This window comes from Cynocephalus volans, chromosome 12 (assembly GCF_027409185.1).
Source record: "Cynocephalus volans isolate mCynVol1 chromosome 12, mCynVol1.pri, whole genome shotgun sequence".
Classification (NCBI taxonomy): domain Eukaryota; kingdom Metazoa; phylum Chordata; class Mammalia; order Dermoptera; family Cynocephalidae; genus Cynocephalus; species Cynocephalus volans.
In genome coordinates this window covers 94346469-94364690 of record NC_084471.1, presented here as the reverse complement: position 1 = coordinate 94364690, position 18222 = coordinate 94346469, and the positions used below count along the sequence as shown (strand labels likewise).

At 33.3% G+C, this 18222-nt stretch overlaps 1 protein-coding gene across 1 annotated transcript in view; it reads left to right on the top strand.

The window, feature by feature from the left end:
* Positions 1-5644: 5644 nt before the first annotated feature.
* PIK3C2G (phosphatidylinositol-4-phosphate 3-kinase catalytic subunit type 2 gamma) overlaps positions 5645-18222 on the top strand; it is a 372771-nt gene continuing 360193 nt past the window's right edge. Inside the window, exon 1 of the mRNA XM_063075729.1 lies at positions 5645-5700. The gene's annotated coding sequence lies outside the window, so the exon portion shown is untranslated. The remainder of the gene's footprint in view (positions 5701-18222) is intronic.

The following is an 18222-nucleotide window of genomic DNA, read 5'->3' as shown; positions in this document are numbered from 1 at the left end:
TGGGGTCTATATTCTGCAAAGACAGTTGGGAGGCTCTGTAGTTGCTTCAAAGGTCAAACACACATTGGACTTTGCAGATCAATGCAATTTCCTCAAAAACTTATTATGCTTTGGTCTGGTTGCTCACAGTCAGATCCATGGGCAAATAACCATAATCAAAGATCTAATGTAGGCAGTGCTGCTATGCTCGCAGACTATCTTCTTTTATTTACTGGTCTCTTTGCTCAGCACATTTTGTTCTCCATCTATTTAAGGATGTCTACTTTGAAGCTCTCTGAAAATACTACTTTAGGGAAGAAAGTATCACTCTTAACCTGACCTTCAAAACTAGAATGGACCCCAAGTAACTGAGAAATTGTAATGTGGGCACTTGAGCCAGAGGCCTTTTTATTGCTAATGCTGTTTCTTAAAATCACCTGTAATAACTAACCCAAGTACATCTCGTCGCAGACCTTTGCAAAGAAACAGCCAGCATATATCAACATTCTGTGTTTTTTCAATGTTCTGAATTTTTCCAAACAATTCACAGAGGTTACATGTTCTTTTGTCATGTACTTTTCTAAGGATTGCAAGTGACAGTTTTACCAAATGTTTCATCGTAGTATAATAAGGACCACCAGCTTTCCAGCCTGCAATACTTGTGCTTTTGTTACTCGCTGCCAGCTGTTAGACCAATGCCTCACATTTTTTTTTTTTTTATGGTAGAGCCCACTTCTAATAACCAGTTACATTTTGTTTAAGACTAAGATCCTATTGAAAGAGAGGGGGAGCCTAAAATCCAGCCTTTTAAACAAGATAGAAATTGGTGTTTCATGAAATATCAAGTGGAGGTGGCTCACTGTTGGCAGGGCAGCTCTTCCATTCTCAACATGTGACTTCAAGCTCTGGATTCAGAGAAGCTACTCATCCTTCACCATTACACAGAGATCAGAAAGAGGGAAAGGTGCCAGAATATTGCATACTCTATCCTTTTAAGGACAAAAGCCAGAAGTACCAAATATAGTTTCTGTTTAAATTCCATTGTTTAGAACTTGCACACATGTCATACCACTCACAGGGAAGGCCAGAAAGGCAGTCTTTAACTGAATGGGCATGTGACCAGTTGAAATTCTATTATACAAGGAGGTTAAGAACAGACATTGGGTGACAACTCACAGTCTGACACGCTACTGTGCTATTCAGAAACAAATCTAAATATCTGAAGCAAGAAAGAGGATTTATTGCAGAGAATAAAGTACTTTCAACAATAATGAAAGGAAAGGCCAAAGTTCTGGGATCTGGGCTGGAACAGAGCACAACAGATCTGACAAATCTAGGGACTAAAATGACCACTGAAACTATTGAATATGAACATTCCACTTTAAAAGCAATTCCAAAATTAGAAATCTGGGAATTAGCTGTCAACACTACTTTTGCCACAGCTGCCTGTCAACACCAAGGAAAGTGAAGAACAGACGCTGAATTAATGCTTTAGAAGCCAAAATCTTAGTGCCAATAGGGGCGGGGGGGGGGGGCGGGGGGAAGAAGCCAAAAGCAGCACAAATACTCTTTGCTTCTACCTTCTAAAATTTGTGGAAATACATCTTTTTGGTAGAACCTAATTCTCCTCCTGAGTCTTGGCTGCAAAGGCACAAGGGAAAATGTTTAGCTTTTCAGAATCTACAGTCAGGCCTGTCCATTAGGCAGAGGGTTGGAATGATGTTTAATGAGCCAATCTATAGCATCCAGCACTGCTCCTGATGACCGATGGGCACCCTAGCAGAGCATATACTATTAAAGAAGTCTTTCATTCCAAATGAAAAGTGAAAAGTGACAAGTGATTGTTGAATCCACTCTTTTTTATTGTATATATCTATGGTATACAACATGATGTTGTAGCATATGAATACATTGTGGAATGGCTAAATCAAGCTAATTAACATACATTACCTCACATACTTTTGTTATCTCACTTTTTTTGTGGCAAGAACTCATAAACTCTACCTTCTTTGCAATTTTCAAGTATACAATACATTGTTATTAACCAGTCACCATGTTGTGCAATACATCTCTTGAATTTCTTTTTCCTGTCTAACTGAAATTTTGTATCCTTTGACCAACATCTCCCCAATCTCCCCACCCCTGGTAACAACCATTTTACTCTCTGCTTCTACAAATTCAACTTTTTTTGATTCCACATGTACCTGAGATCATGCAGTATTTGTCTATGTCTGGCTTATTTCACTTAACATAACATCCTCCAGGATCATCCCCGTTGTCACAAACAACAGCATTTCCTTCTTTTTAAAGAATGATTATTCCAATGTGTATGTTTACTCAATGAACCTTCCATCTGTGTTTATTCTTTAGTAATTGAATAATCTTTTAAAGTAAAATGATGAATTAACTTTACAAAAAATGTTGAGACAGTTTGTATAAGGTTCAGAAATACCAATATCAGTTTCTTGCTCCTTTACATTAGACTTCGAACAAATAATATTTTTGAAGGTCTAAAAGTTCTATTTTTATAAAGACTTCACATTCTGTTGATTGTTTCCCTTCTTCCAAGCTCAAGTGAATGAAAGAATAAGCAATTTACTTTTAATATAGCAGCAATGCAACTAGCACTCAGTTTCCAAATAACTTGATCAAGACATTTCCTTTTCTTTTTTAGTTTCCTATATTTGAAATAGAAATAGCTGCATTATGTCTGCAATTGCCTTAATTTGTTTTTCAACCAAATGCTAACTAGTTCAGATCCCGCTACTTAGGCAGCAGGACTAGGAGTGAGAAGTTATACAGAGGGACTTGGTCACTCTTTTATACGCAGACTGTACACGGTGCCAGGCAGCTGCTAAGCACCCAGTAGATAGTATATCAGAATTTTTGACTTAATAAGTGAGGTCCTGCTTTAAAAAGGATTTATACAAATAACATTAGGAAGAGAATGAGAGGGAAAATGCTAAGCATATATGAAACATGCAGGTAGACAGTCTCAAGGTCTGGATCATAATTCTTTGCATTAAAGTTTAACGATGACTGTTTAATTCTATCCTAATGGCAAAGTCAGTGTTGAAAAATCTTCCTCAGTTTTGGAGCAAGACTGCAGGCTGATTAGCAAGGACACTTATAGAACTTATGTTGGAATGCATGTTCTGAAAATAAAGGCACTTTGAACAAGGAAATTACATTTGCTATAGAGTGGGGAAAAATAAACATATTTTAAAAATTTAGATTATATGTACTTGGACCTTGATTTCTTAATGGGCAGGGAAGTTTTAAGAGGAAATCCATCACCAAGACATTTTTAAAATTCTTTTTCCCCCAAGTCCAGCATCTTTCTTCCTTTAATGTTATTTTTTTTATTGAAACATAATTGATTATACATATTTGTGGGGTACAGGGTTGTCTATCAGTATTTGTGTACAATATGTGATGATCAAATCATGATAGTTGGCATATTCATCATTACAAAACGTATTCATTCTTTGTGTCCATTAACCAATTTCTCCCTAACACTTTTTAACTTTGCATATTACAACAAAATGCGTAGATAAAAATAACCTAATTATTAATACAACACTTAGGAAATTTAAAAAAACTGACCCTGTAAAGATTGCCTTTTATTTTTATTTACAATTTCAGCGTGGAAGGATGATTATTTTGTCTTAAAATACTTTGCCTAAAAACTGAGTAGACTACTACCAGTAGGAGAGAAAGCTTTACTTGTTTAAGTCCATGAAAAAGTAAATTGTGGAAGTAATTGTCTATTTTATTTTATTTTTATTTAAAAGTTCTACTAAAATAGTTAAGCATATATGTTAAGCAAGAAAACAGATTACACTGAAGGGCATATTTTCAAAGCAAACAAAGTACAAGGTACTTTTGTTACCCTTTCTTGTTAATGAACAATGTCCATCAAACTGCTCTAAACCTAACCTTTCAGTTTTACCGAGATTAGATTGTTCCTTTTCAACCCAGTCCAGCTCTCCTAGGTCCTCTTCCAATATGTACATGAGTCTACCCTAGATATGATAAGAGATTTGCAGGCACAGAAATTTCTTACAATAGTGGCTTGTTTTAGGATTAATTTAAAGAGATTTTAAGTGTTTAGTATAAATGTAGTGAGAAAAAAAATTACTACATATAAAGTTATTTTTAAAGCCCTTTACCTCTCTAGAGTTTCAAAATTAAGGATTGCAATCCAGGTTCTTATTAAAATATAAAGGTGCAATCATTTCCTTGTGTAGCCCCATTTGTAGGCTATGCTTCCATTCCGCGGTAACTGCTCACACCTTTGTAGCTCTGTAAGAGAAGGGGAGTATGTGGGGAGGTACATCTTTGAACTTTCAGTATTATAAATACATTTATAAATATAATTTATAATATATTTTATACTTATATTATAAATATAAAATGTATTTATAAATGTATTTTATCTATTTATATAAAATACCTATAAAATATTTATATATTATTTATATAAAATGTATTTATAAATATATATTTATATTATTTATTTATTTATTATATTTATTATAATAAATAAATATTTATTGTTATATTTATAATATATATAAATATATCATTTTATATTATCATTTTATATAATATACATTTTATAAGTAAAATATATAATATAAATTTATATTATTTTATATTTATATTAGATTATATTATATTATAACTATATTATAAAAATATTTTTATAAGCAGCACTGAAAGTGAATGTAATTCTCAGTTTTCTATTCTCTGCCCTCCTATCTTAGATCTCAATCTTAGAAAAAAACTAACATAAAATTTAAAAAGAAGGAAAAAAGAGAAAAGAATAACAAAAGGATCCTATGACATATTTTTGTAACAAAAAAGTGATCCAACTTATTTATGGTTCTGCAAACTTTCCCCCAATAAAGCAAACATGCTTCTGGCTGAACCTAGCTTTCTTTATCCATTTACACTCATATAATTTCTTATGTTGCCTCAAGTCTCCACAGGCTGCTCAAGTTCAACAGCAGTTTACCAAAACAACAAATTACCAACATCTACTTTCTTCTTAACTTTGAAAATTTTCATTTTTTGTGTGTGTTTCTTTCCAAATATTATTAGATAAGAATTATTTTTACATTAAAATTTACTATGGGTTCTAAGATTGAGAAAAAAAAATTAACATTTTCCTAAACTAGAAAAAAAAACTTTAACTTATTAAATCCTAATAAAATAAAGAAAATTCCTTGATAGTCCAACCTCACAGAGGGGCTAGGGGAGCATTTTCAAGGGCTCACCTCTGCTTCTGCAAATTGAGACTACTGATTCCACCACCTCCAATCACCCCCACATTTAAATGCAAGACAATATGAGCAAACACAATTTGAGGAGAAATATGCTTACCTTACACTTAAAAAAAAAAATTCTGTTTGTATATTGCTGTTCGGTATCTTTTGGCACAAACTCTGTTTAGCACAGAGAAGCTAATTTATTGCTGGGTTTTTGGCTCAAATCCTGTATTCATTATGTCAGCGCAAATCCTCTTTTTCCATATAACCCTCCAGGGTTTGATGAAAAATAGATTCCTAAACATGCCAAACCTGCCAAGCAGGAATAAAAGCTTCCAGTGGAAGCATCGTGTTCCCTTGAAATAGCAGTGTTGGAGCTTGTGTGAGCCTATGTGACTCTCGAAAAGAAGTGAGATCATGTTTCATTTCAGGAAGATGTATGCTTCAGGTAAGAGATCAAAACAGACTTTCTATACTTAACTAAATAAATACATAGAAGGATATTTCAATTCAAATGTATCTCTGAGAAAAAGTAGCTCTTTAACTATATTGTGAAACTTAAGTGGTAGATGAGTTAAGACTTGAGTAAGTTTATGCTGCGTTTTGATAGAGATACCTAGCCTGTAAATATTCTCTAGAGCCTACAGCCAGAAGATGGAACTTTCCTGAAGAATTGGTTGTTCTCTCTCACGCTCTCTCTTTCAAGCTAGCTAACGCACAGATTGCACTGATAACATACCATTTATATCATCTGGTAATCGCTCACTTTCACATCCGTCAGAGTGTTGAGCTAGGGACATCGGTCATAACTGCTGATAGATTTTTCTTTGTGCACATTGACTTCTGTGTCTTGAAGCTGATGCCACGAGTCTATGGATGGCATTCCCATGGTGGCTCTGAAAGGAAATTCTTGTGAGATGGAAGGTGGATATTCCTAACATATGGGCTCCAAACTGGCATCAGCTGCTGCTGGAGAGAAAGCAGCGTGCTATTTCTGCTCTGTCACTCCTTGCTGGGATCTTTCTCTGGCCTGTCTGTCTTTCTCTGTACTGGCAGCTCACTGAAGTCCAGTGTGAACCTAGAATTTGTACCCGTTGCGCCCTTGCTTTCTTTCCCTTGCAGACAATTGTATTTCAGATGCTTGGGATTGAAGACCCACTCTTTAAACCTAATCATAATATGTACCTTGTGTATAGTGTGGATCTTCTTAAATGCATTACCTAATGTAATATCGTGTGTCAATCAGGTAACAGAGAGAGAGAGGTTAGAGAATACCTTCCACTCACGTCATTAATAATGGCATTAAGAATTCGGACTTTAATCAAGGTTTTCTTATTCCAACTCTAGGGCTCTTTCCATGATGTGTTACTTGTCCTGTCCACCTGCCATTTGGGCCAGGGGAAAGCAAGTTTGTGAACTGAGTATAAGGAAATAGAACCGTGAGTGAGCTAGAGAGAAAATGAGACAGCTCCATCCAGCTCCTATAGAAAAGGATCATATTAAGTAGATGAGTCTTCACTGATTCATTGAATAAGCAAGACTGTAGGTTGCCATCATGAGCCCCCAGGCCATGATTTCACTTTTTTTTTTTTTTTTTTTTTTTTTTCTGTCAGAGCTGGGATTGTTTTGGTCATGAGGAAGCCCTCTTCAAGTAAGAAAAAAAACATTATATTTCTCTTGGAGCTGAGAAAGAAGTGTGATTAAATAGTCTTTCCTATCTAGGAAAGTATTGCACTGTATTTCTAACTAAATTATTACTATTTTTCCAAATTTATAGTCTCATAAGATGGTCTACAGATAATCATAGCAAAAAATAAATTGCTACAATTATTTAGGCATAGATCTATTTTAATTGTTATCAGCTCTTAGCAATAGTCCTTTCATAACACAATTTGTGCATTTTTAAGTTTTAGTTATGATTTATTTTTCTGTTGGCTGGAATATTTTCAATAATTATTTTGAACTACAAAATAAGCATAATATATATCTTTGAACATCTTACACAAAATTTTTTTCTTAGCCACTTTATTTTTTTATTTCTAAATTGTTCCAATTTTATTGTGATTTTTCCCTTGTGAGTTTTTAGAAGTGTTTTTAAAGTTTAAAAATATATGAGTACTTCTGGAAATTATCTTCTGTAAATTCTACATCGGGGTCAAAGAGAATAGTCTATATAATACTGACTCGAATTGTATTAACAGTAGCCAAATACGTGATAAATTTTCATAAGCAATACTTGTCCTTGAAAAGAATGTGTAATTTATAGTTATTATATGTAGTATTCTATATAAGTTATGTTTATTACATATACCTATACGTGTATTACATCAAGTGTGTTAATTGTATTTTTCAAATCTTCTATATGGCTAATAATATTTTTATCTGATCCACTATAAATGACGTGAGATTTCTATTAAATCCTTCCATTATGAAGGTGGATTTGTCAGTTTCTCCTAGTATCGCTATAAAGTGTTGCTCCATACATTTTGAAGGAATTATTTTTAAGTACATATCTGAGACACCTACCTGGTGAATTGAATTTTTCCTCTATAAAGTGCTCCTCTTCACTTCCAGAATTTTTTTTTCCTGGTAGGCCTATTTTGTCTGTAATTAATATAATTATACCAGCTTCTTGTTGTTGCTATTATGACTAATTGCCTAGGATATCTTTTTCTGTGTTTTTAGTTTTAAGCAATCCTTATTTCTTTGTTTCTGGTATGTCCATAGTAAATTTAATTTAGCATTTTTGCTTTTTTTTTTCTTTTTTAATAAAGCATAACAATCTATAGATTTTACATGATATATCCAAACAATTTACATTTATGTGTTTCTGACAGACACTTCATTTTTTCGTCTCAAAGAATGCTTGTGTTTGTACTTCAATCAGCTGAAGACATGACAAGGCATTTTTGTTTTCAGCTGAGATCAGTGTCACCTTGTTGTCACCTTCTCCCCCACTATGGACTTTCCTCCAATTTGACTAAGGTTTTTGTTTTGTTTCTGTTTTCATCGCCTCTTCTCTCTCTACTGGTAGAAAGATACACTCTCTATTACCTTAATGGTTACATATAAACATTTAACATGCATTCTTTAAAAATCTAAAGTTATCTATATCTGTACTTCCTTCTGGACAATATAAGTAACTTTCAAAGTTGGATCACCCAACCCCAACTTATCTAGTCTATAGTCTAATATTTAATTATACCTAATTTATTTTGCCCTCCAAATTAGAAATTGTTATTGTCTATACAGTCGATGTTAAAGTTTAGAATTCTCCAAACATGATCTTCACTCGCCCTTCCTTCTGGTTATCTCAGAACTTCCCTGGGATCATCCGAGGACATTCTTTAAAAATTTCTATGAATGATGATGTTCTAGAGATAAACATGTTGTAAGAATATGTTTTTATTCTTTTCTGCTTCTTGAAAGACAGTTTTGCTGAATATTGGTTTACATTCTTCATCTGATTTTTTTTTTTCTTGAACATGTTGGTTTCCTCTTTTGTGGTATTTTTTGCTTAGGTCCCATGCTGATTACCTTCTCCTTGCTGTGCATCTTTGAATAGGAGTGATTTTTTTTTTCCTAAGGCAGATACTTTTTGGAGGACTGGCTATAAAAGAAATCGGGAAAATAAGCTGTGTGAGCAGACAGCCTGGGTTCAGATCTGTTGTTTCTGAACACTTTCTTACCAACACAACCTATTGAGTAAGCCCCCTTTGGGAAGGAAGGACATCTACATGGCCTCTAGTGACGACCAGAGTGTCACATTCAGATGGGCCACAACTAGGCATTTGTTTGTCTTCAGCTGGTTCAGATCAGTGTCACCACTTTTTCTCCTCTGTTTTGCCAGAGTAATAGCCTGATTTTTAAAAGCGTGCATGGGATATATGAACACTTGTTCATTCAGCCTCCCTTTTCCTCAATTATTTTGAGAATTATCTTTCTTAGGGTCTTCATGATGGCGTTCCCCTCCTACAGTATTGAAATAATTTACAAGCATCAACTTGGAGATTTCGTTGTTGTGTGTGTATGTGTGTGTTTTTATATGTTTACATATACACCTACATGACAATGTATGTAAGAGAGAGACCTCTCCAAGAAGAAGGGGCTTCTCCAGAAAAATTAGTTGAAACTTTTCCTTTAATTTGTATTCTGCTCAACCAGACTTTGGTCGAATCCCTTCCTCAGATATGGCCTGGCTATTTTCCAGTTTCTATTAAGCTTTCAACTTACCCAAGTCTACAGAACTAAAATGGAATAATTTTGTACAATCACACCTGCCTTAAAATTATCTGAACACATTGACACACACATGTGCACACACACACAATATACATACACACTTGCACACATATCCTTGGTAAAAATTGCTATCAGGAGATTTTCAGTCTTTGTATCAAACTTACGTTGATTTCATGTAAGAATATTGCAGCTTCTTAGATGCAATTTACCACTATTAGCCATTCCCTACTTCTACTTTATAGCTTATTATTCTCTTTTGATTGAAGTCTCAGAATTGATAAAGAGGGGTAAAAAACACTATTTTTCTAACACACATATAACATTCAAAATTACTCACTTAATACATGTAACATTCTCAAGAATTTCAGCACCATAAAAGAAAGATCATGAATGTGACATTCACTGTCATATCTCCAGTGTCTTGCACAGTGACTGGCACAGAACAGATGTCCAATAAATGCATATCTTATAAATAAGAGGACACAAACTCTTATTGCCTCAAAAGGTAGAACTCATGCAACACAGGTATAATATTTTTCTTGATCTTTGAGACAGAGAAGAGAGACAACATTTTTTATGTCTTTCATGTATTTATCTTAATTCATATATCTGACCTTTTTGGTGGTAAAACAGTCCACTATAGTAAATTATATTTTCCCTTTTTATGTTAATTTTCACTCATTTGTATCAATTTCCAGTGACTTTGTCAACTAATTATCTTTGCTATTTCAAATTATTGCTAAATCTCTACTTCGGTTAAGAAAGAGTTTTCTATGACCAAATGTAAAAAGTGAATAGCATATATACTATTTGCTAAAATCATGAAACTATGAATAGTATCTGAAATAAAAATTAGGGCTAAAAACACCTACCTGATATACATTTTGAAAATGCAATACTTGGTTTGCTAATCTATCGGACAGTACAATACTATATAATTAATTTTCACCCCATGTTTTAAGTTTATACATCACTACCAACCAAGAATTTATTATAATACTAGTTTTCCAAAAGATTGTATCATAAACCACTGGCATCAAGAGTGGATTGTTGAGTTGATCTTTTGAAATATAGTAATTTTTACAGTGACAAATTAATTCCAACTCTTCCACTTCCTAGCTATGTGATTCTGCAAGATGCTTACATTCTTTGTATCTCAGTATCCTTTAAGATGAGGATATTAATAATGTCCACTCATAGGACTGTCATGAGGGATAAGTTTTTTTGAGGATTAAATAAGTTAAAAATGTAAAGCACTTCGAATAATGGCTGACACATTCTAAATTAGCATGCAATAAGTGTCAGCAATTGTAATCATTAAATGATACTTTCCTTTTTATTCAGCACTTTCCAGATTATATTTTGATGAACAGTCTCTCACGAAATCTTAATAAGTGTAGTTAGAAGAAATGTGACCATGTCTGGGCTTTCATTCTCCTGTTATCTGGACATAGGATTAGGCGCATGGGTCTAGGCTAATCCTAGAAATTCACCCTCTGCCTACCACTGACACCTGTGGTTTGTCCAAAAAATGTGCATGTAATCCAAGCCAGATCCCTCCAATTCCTTCCCCAAATTTTTAAACTGACATGATTTGCTATGTATAGGGACACGTTTCCCAGAATGCTTTCTCCATGTTTCCCATCCTTGGACGAAAAGCCCACTTTGTTGTAGAAATAAAGGAGCCAGCATATTTGGAAGACATTCAAAAGAGAGAAAGAGAGGCTTAGCTGTGACTATGTTCATGTCCCTAGTTCACATAATGTTTCCTTGTGCATTGACTTCTGCCACTTGTGACCAGGAGTCCTGACTAAAACAAAGGTGCTTAAAAAAGTATCTTGTCAATTAGTTTGAAGAGCATATTATACACCTTTCTTGAAATTTTACAGTGCATACGATGCAATCACAAGGGGTAGGAAAACCTCTATGAACTTCTACGATAGAAAAGTAAATTAAAAATTTAAAAATATGCTTACCTTAGCATATCTCAGCACTTCTCAAACATATGTGGGCTTTTTTCCTGATAACTTCTTATAACACATGAAAAACTTGTGTGTCAGAGAACTAACTTGTGTTTCATAGCAGTTTAACAACCACTGATAGAGGATTCTCATGATTTCACATTTTAGATCTATATTCCCTGTAGAATTTACTTTACAATTTTAATCCATACTTAATGGAGATAAGCAAAGATTGTTTTTTCATCCAAGTGATTAACCTGGTACGCCTGCCCCACCTGTTAAGTAACCCAACATTTCCTACATGCATAACTTAAACTAAAAATTGGCATATGCTAGGGTCTATTAATATGTTTTCTCCTCTGCTTCTTTGATGAATATATCTATTATTGCTCAGTTGGTGCACTGTTTGAATTTTTGTCTTTAAAACGTGTATTATTTTTCAGTACAAATCTCTATTTTTTTCTATTATTTTCCTTTTCCAGCAGTTCTTTAGAATCAGCTTGTCAACTTCCTCATTAAGAATATTAAATTAAACTTATAAGTTCTTCCAAAGATTATTTATATTTTTATAATTTTACATCTTCTCATGCTAAAATTTTATGTTTCCACATATTCTAAATATTTGACATATTCTCATTGGGTTTTACATATATAATCATATCATCTGTACAAATAATAATCTCTCCCTTTCCAGTGGTTACATACTCATTTATCTATGTTAGATATAATTGCTAAAATAATCTTATGGAAAGAATAGTTATCCTATTCCTGGTTTGAAGGAGAAAGCCCATAGTGTTTCTTCGTTAAATAAAATTTGATTGTTAATGTGTGAAAAAATTTTTTATCTTTGTATGTATGTTCTTTTCATTTATAGTTTAAGAAATCATGAATACAAATATTAAATGCAAAAAAATGATTTTTCTGCTATGATTTATTGATCAACTATTAGTGGATTCAGTCTTTGGCAGATGAAAAAGAAAAATACATAAAGTATAAATATAAAGTGTAATATTAATAAATTGAGCTGGTTAAAGTCCCAGAAGTTTTTATTAATTCGCCTGAAAACACAAACACACACACGTTTACTTGATACATAAATGCCCACATCTATTATCACCTCCTTACGAATGTCAGTAAAATGGTCTTGATGCCTTTTGCCTTGCACTCTACTATTTTCTGATACTAACATTGCCTCTTCTGCTTCATTTTGCATCTCTGTGTGTGTTGGTGTGAGTGTCTGTGTGGGTGTGAATATCTGAGTAATACATTTGGCAATACCCTTCTCTTAACTTTGCTTTGATACTTTTTATGTGTTTCTGTTGTTACAACCACATGATTGAAAATTATATATTTGGATAATATTTTTAATTCAATTAACTATGTTTACTGTCATTAGAGATGCATTGATCGTACTTTCCTCATTCTGCTTTCTGTTCTTAACACATATTTTTTATTTCCTATTTTCCTGCTGATTACAGTGTAAATATCATCAAATTTTTATTCTTCTAGTGTTTCGGAAATTATACACTCTATTTTTCTTCAACTACTAAGTTTCCGTACTACCTAACAACTATATATATAAACAAATATATCTAAACTTTGTTTTTAATTATTAGTAAAAAGGAAACAGCATATTTTATTCCTCTTTCCTCTTGTATAACAGAAAATTTAGCATGCCTTCAGTTTTAGTTAAAATAATCTAAGATTTTTCACCTATCATATTAATACTGAATAATTTTTGAAATTATACTTTAAATTATATTTGTAATAATTATTTAGACTACGCCAACGTTAGCTGATTTTTAAATTGTTAATCCTAATTTCCTATTCCTGAGTTCTTATTTTCATTAAAATTTTGTCAACTGATGCACATTTTCCATTACCAGGGCACTAAGGTTTCTGAGCACTTATACTTTCAAATATGTTTTAGCTGCTCTCACATTTAGAAGGCAAATCGAATGCCTGGTATAAAACATATTCACCTTCAGAAATATGTAAAGATTGTTCCATAGTCTTAAGGCTATTAGTCTTTAAAGGTAAAAAGTCTATGTCTAAACTGATTTTTCTTTTTCTCCCTACTCCTTTCCCTTCCTCCTCCTCTTCCTCTTTATGACTAAATGTTTTATATTTTAAATAATGCAATTTATATGTTTTTCCTGATTGTGTGTGTATGAGTCATATATGCAGGTCGATATCATATGCATAATCAGAGTTCTCTTTTTGGGCTGTCTTCTACATTGCCAATTTCTTTTCTTTTTTTTTTTTTTCCTGATTTATTTTTATATCTGTAATATACTGATAGTTCTCTTTTCTCTGACTGTTGCAATTATAATATTACCTCTCCTTCATTTCTATCACTTGTTCCTTTTCCTCTGTATTCATAGAGTGCTTCTCAATTTTTATTTTATAATTTAGCTTTCTGTGGTATCAATGCTGCTTTCTTAATGAATATTTTAAATGGGTGACTATATTTTTAGTTTCTTCACATCCCAATATCTCATTAAGCTCCATTTTTATTGACATCTCTCTCTCATTCAATTTCCTCTATACCTTTGTTTTTTGTTTTATTGTTATATTATTTTGTATTTTGTTTTGTCTTATTTAATAGAATACATGGTTTCTTAATTTTATAAAGAATATGTAGCTAATTTTTTATAACACTTACTTGGGTATATATAGCATATATGTTTCAGAGATAATATCTTCTTTTATGTCCTGATTGTTAAGCACTCATTTTATTTCTTGTAAAATATTTTCACGTCTATGTTGATATTTTTTTTCCAATTACTCATCCTTTGGTTTCTCTCCACTGATTACTCATAAGTAATGTCTGCAGTTTATTCTGGTTCCTCTCATTGTTAACCTGGTTGCTGTTAGAACATGTTTATCAGATTTTCAGCTACAGAAATAGTAAATGTGAAAAAACCTCTTCTAATTTCTGGTCACTAGCAGTCACTTTCTTTCTCTAAATTCTGGACTTCATCTGTCTTGCTTTTATCTGATTGACTGCTTTGAGATGAGTTACATATTCTAGGTAAGTCTAATATATAACTCTTTTGCCAGAAGTGGTCTATTTTTGCTTTCTCTTGGCACTTTCTCATCTCACTTTCTAAATACTCATCTCCCATTTCCACGTGCAGCAAACCAAATGCATAACCACCATAGACTCTGGACATTTTACATTAATGCAAATTTTAGTCTTAGAAAGCATGCAGAAGGGGGAAGGGTAAAGTGGCCTTGGCTGCTACCAAAAGGTTTGCAGTGCCCCTGAGCAACAGATATTCTTTTTAGGGTAGTAGGGAGAATTGATCAGACCCTAGATCTCTCAGTTAGGCAGTAGCAAGGAAATGAGCCATCTCCCTACTGTTTTTCAAGCTGCAGATTTATTCTCTTTCAGATAATAAAGCAAGTGCCAGCCAGTGTGTGTGTGTGTGTGTGTGTGTGTGTGTGTGTGTGTGTGTGTGTGTGTGTGTGTGTGTGTGTGTGTGTGTGTGTGTGTGTGTGTGTGTGTGTGTGTGTGTGTGTGTGTGTGTGTGTGTTTCCTTCTATTCCCACTTGATCTGCCTTGACTTACACATGGTGAAAATTTAGTTGACTGAATGGATGTTGGTCTTTGTGACTAGTAATGTTATACTATGAATGAATTTTGTTTGTTTTTAATATTTGGTTAATATTTTGAGTTCTATTACCAGCCAATTCCCATTCTAAAAAAAAGTCAACTGAACTGATCTTTAAAACCTTGGTTTTTATTGTTATTATTCTTATTCTAATATTAGGAAATGGAACTCATTTACTAACCTCACAGTCTGTTGAACCATCTTTTATTTTTGTAATTTATACGCATTTTCAGGTTGTTTTAAAGATTTATGAATTTGTCTTCCTGTCTGTTCTTTCATTCAACCTTTAAATGCTAATTCACTTAATGCTTATACTATGTTAATTTGCAAATGAAGTCCAATTGTATTTCCTATGCAGTAAATCATATGACAGATGCCTTTTAAATATTTGTTTTAAATAATAAAAATAAAATGTGACTATTTAAACAACATATATTAGCCATATTCTTTAAAAGGAATTCCCACTGGTACATATCATTGCATGTGTTGGTAAAATAAAAATGTTCCTAGAAGTATTAAAATTATTAATTTATTCACATTATTATTGGTTTTACCTATATTCGCCTTTTTGAAATCTTTAGTATCTCTCTGTAAATCATATTCAAGTCATATTTATCATTCATTATATCAATAACTTTGTCAAAGTTTCAGTTGAAACTTAGATTTCTTGAGAATATATACTTGTACTAACAGTTTTAAGTACTCTTAATCAAGCATCTTTGCATAGTTTTGATATTTTGAATAATTCACCTCTAAATTTAGAAATTTAGATTTTGTGTGTGTGTGTGTGTGTGAAAAATGTGTTTCCAACCACTAGAATAGTGATCTATATAGCATGTGGCATGTGTACCTTCTCTCCCCTCTCCTGCATCCATGAAGACAGCAGTCATGGGGTATGATCTCTGCTGTTTTCTTCAGCCACACAGTTCTTAAACCCTGTCCCAGAAAGCCACTACCATGTAATGAGATTTCACTTATGAGATACAACTATTTACCACTTTGGTTTCAGATCCACATTGGAGTTCCTCAAAGAAGAAACTGCTATTGAATTATTTGTTTCTGCTACTTACTTCCATTCTCAGTTAAATATTTACAAAAATAAGGTAAACTTTTACGTGCATGAAAAATTTTGCTAAGATATGTTCAGTTAAAAAACAAAAAAATCAAGTTAAAAAAAGGAAAAATAAATAAATATTTACACACTGGAGGATACAGTAGAATAGCAATTATAAAATGAGAGTCTGCTATTTGTCAGACACTGACAAATTATCATTATACAGTATTTATTAACTCTTATGAAAGGTAGTTATTAGCATCTCATTTTTATTAATTAAAAATTTGAGATTTAGGAATGTTAATTATTTTACCCAAAGTCACGTGGCTGTTAATGAAGAATGAAGAGACGCTCCTGAGTCCATCTTCTTATTCTATTTACCCTTGTTCCCTCAGACTAGATGGTGCTCAAGTTTTGCTTTAGTTTATTATATTGAACCTTGGGAATAGTGTTAAATGTGGCCCAAGGACTATCATTGTTTAAAAAATATATATATATATTTAAGGGCTTAGTCCAGGGTCAGGTAAAAGTTATCAAAGTAGTCCATATGACTTTGGACCAGGATGCTATGAAATTTGGCCTGATCATACAACTGTTCATGATTTTATTCTGATTCTAGACACTTTAAAATGACATAACAATCTATTGCTGGTGCTTTATAATAAAAATACATAATGCTTTATAAATACACATCCCTTTAAAGAGTGGTCTCATATTCTAAAAATGTAACTTTGACACGCCTGAAGTTATTTACCAAAAATGCTCCCAACTTTTTTTGTTATTAAAAAAAAATCTTCTTAAGAAAGATATTTAAATTAAATTTGAAATATAATTTTAAGAATTACAGAGAAATTGATTAAATAGTGTTTTATATTCCCAATCCCCTAAAAGCGAGAAGAGTGACAGAAATCCCGATTTGTAAAATGTGTAGTGGGAGGTGCTTTTTCTGGTTGAGATTTTGCTGCTTTCTTCGGCCTTCCTTCCTTCCTTTTCCTAACGGGAAATGTGACTCTCTCCAGGATTCCATTTCTTCGTAACTCTCTGGAGGAACCTGTTCATTTTCCCATGCCGCACACACCAGGGAACAGCAGGTAAAGCCAGAGACATTCTTCTAGATCGCCAATGTCTTCCAGGCCATTCTTTTTGAACACAGTGTAAAACTCCACTCAGAGTCCCATGACATCTTGCCCTTCTACCCAGTGTCCCTTCTAATTGCTGATGTCCGCTGACCTAGTTGCTCTACATTCCTTAGGAATTTGTGCTTCTAGTTGCACCTGCTTCAGCACCTTCATTTCACATTGTAATTCCAGCACTCCCAGTGAACTTCAAAACTATGCCGTCATGAATGTTCTAAATAAGGTCATTCTTTTCTTTTAGTTATATAATTCTTTTTTTTTTTCCCCCTAGGCCCATGGCGTCACAATAAGAGACTACATTTCCCAGCCGTCCTCGTGGTTATCAATTCAGGCCCTGGGATGTGAGCAGAAGTGCTATGTTCAACTTCCCAGAAACAGTTTCCTCTCCCTTTTTCTGTCTTATCAGGGCCAGCAGTGGACAAAGCTTGGTGGCAGTGGCTTACAGTACTCTTCCCACCTCTCAGACTATTTTGTACTTTTCTTTTTCGGGTTCATCCATTAAATATTGGTTGTCTCCTAAAGTAGAATTTCATTCATATTGATTATATCTGTTCTTAATCTCCAAATCCTCTTTAAAACAAGGCTCATCGATTCAGCTACAAGATATATCTCCTGAATTCAAGAACCATGGGTACAACTACTTATGCAGCATCATCACTTAGATTTTGTACAAATCCTCAAGCTCTGTATTTCCAACAAATCATACTACCTATTCTTTTTTTAAGACATTAGCAACTACATAAATAAATGTACAGCTTAATGTACTATTATAAATTCAACAACCTTGTAACCACCCTGTATCAAGAGATAAGCCCCTTCTGCCATTCACAAAGCCCACTCGTGCCCCCTATCACAATGCCCCAAGAGTAAACACTATTCTGATATCACTTCTGTAGTTTTCTATATAGTTTCATCAATCAAGTGTGTATTCCTAAAGTGAATGGTTTTGTTTTGCCTACT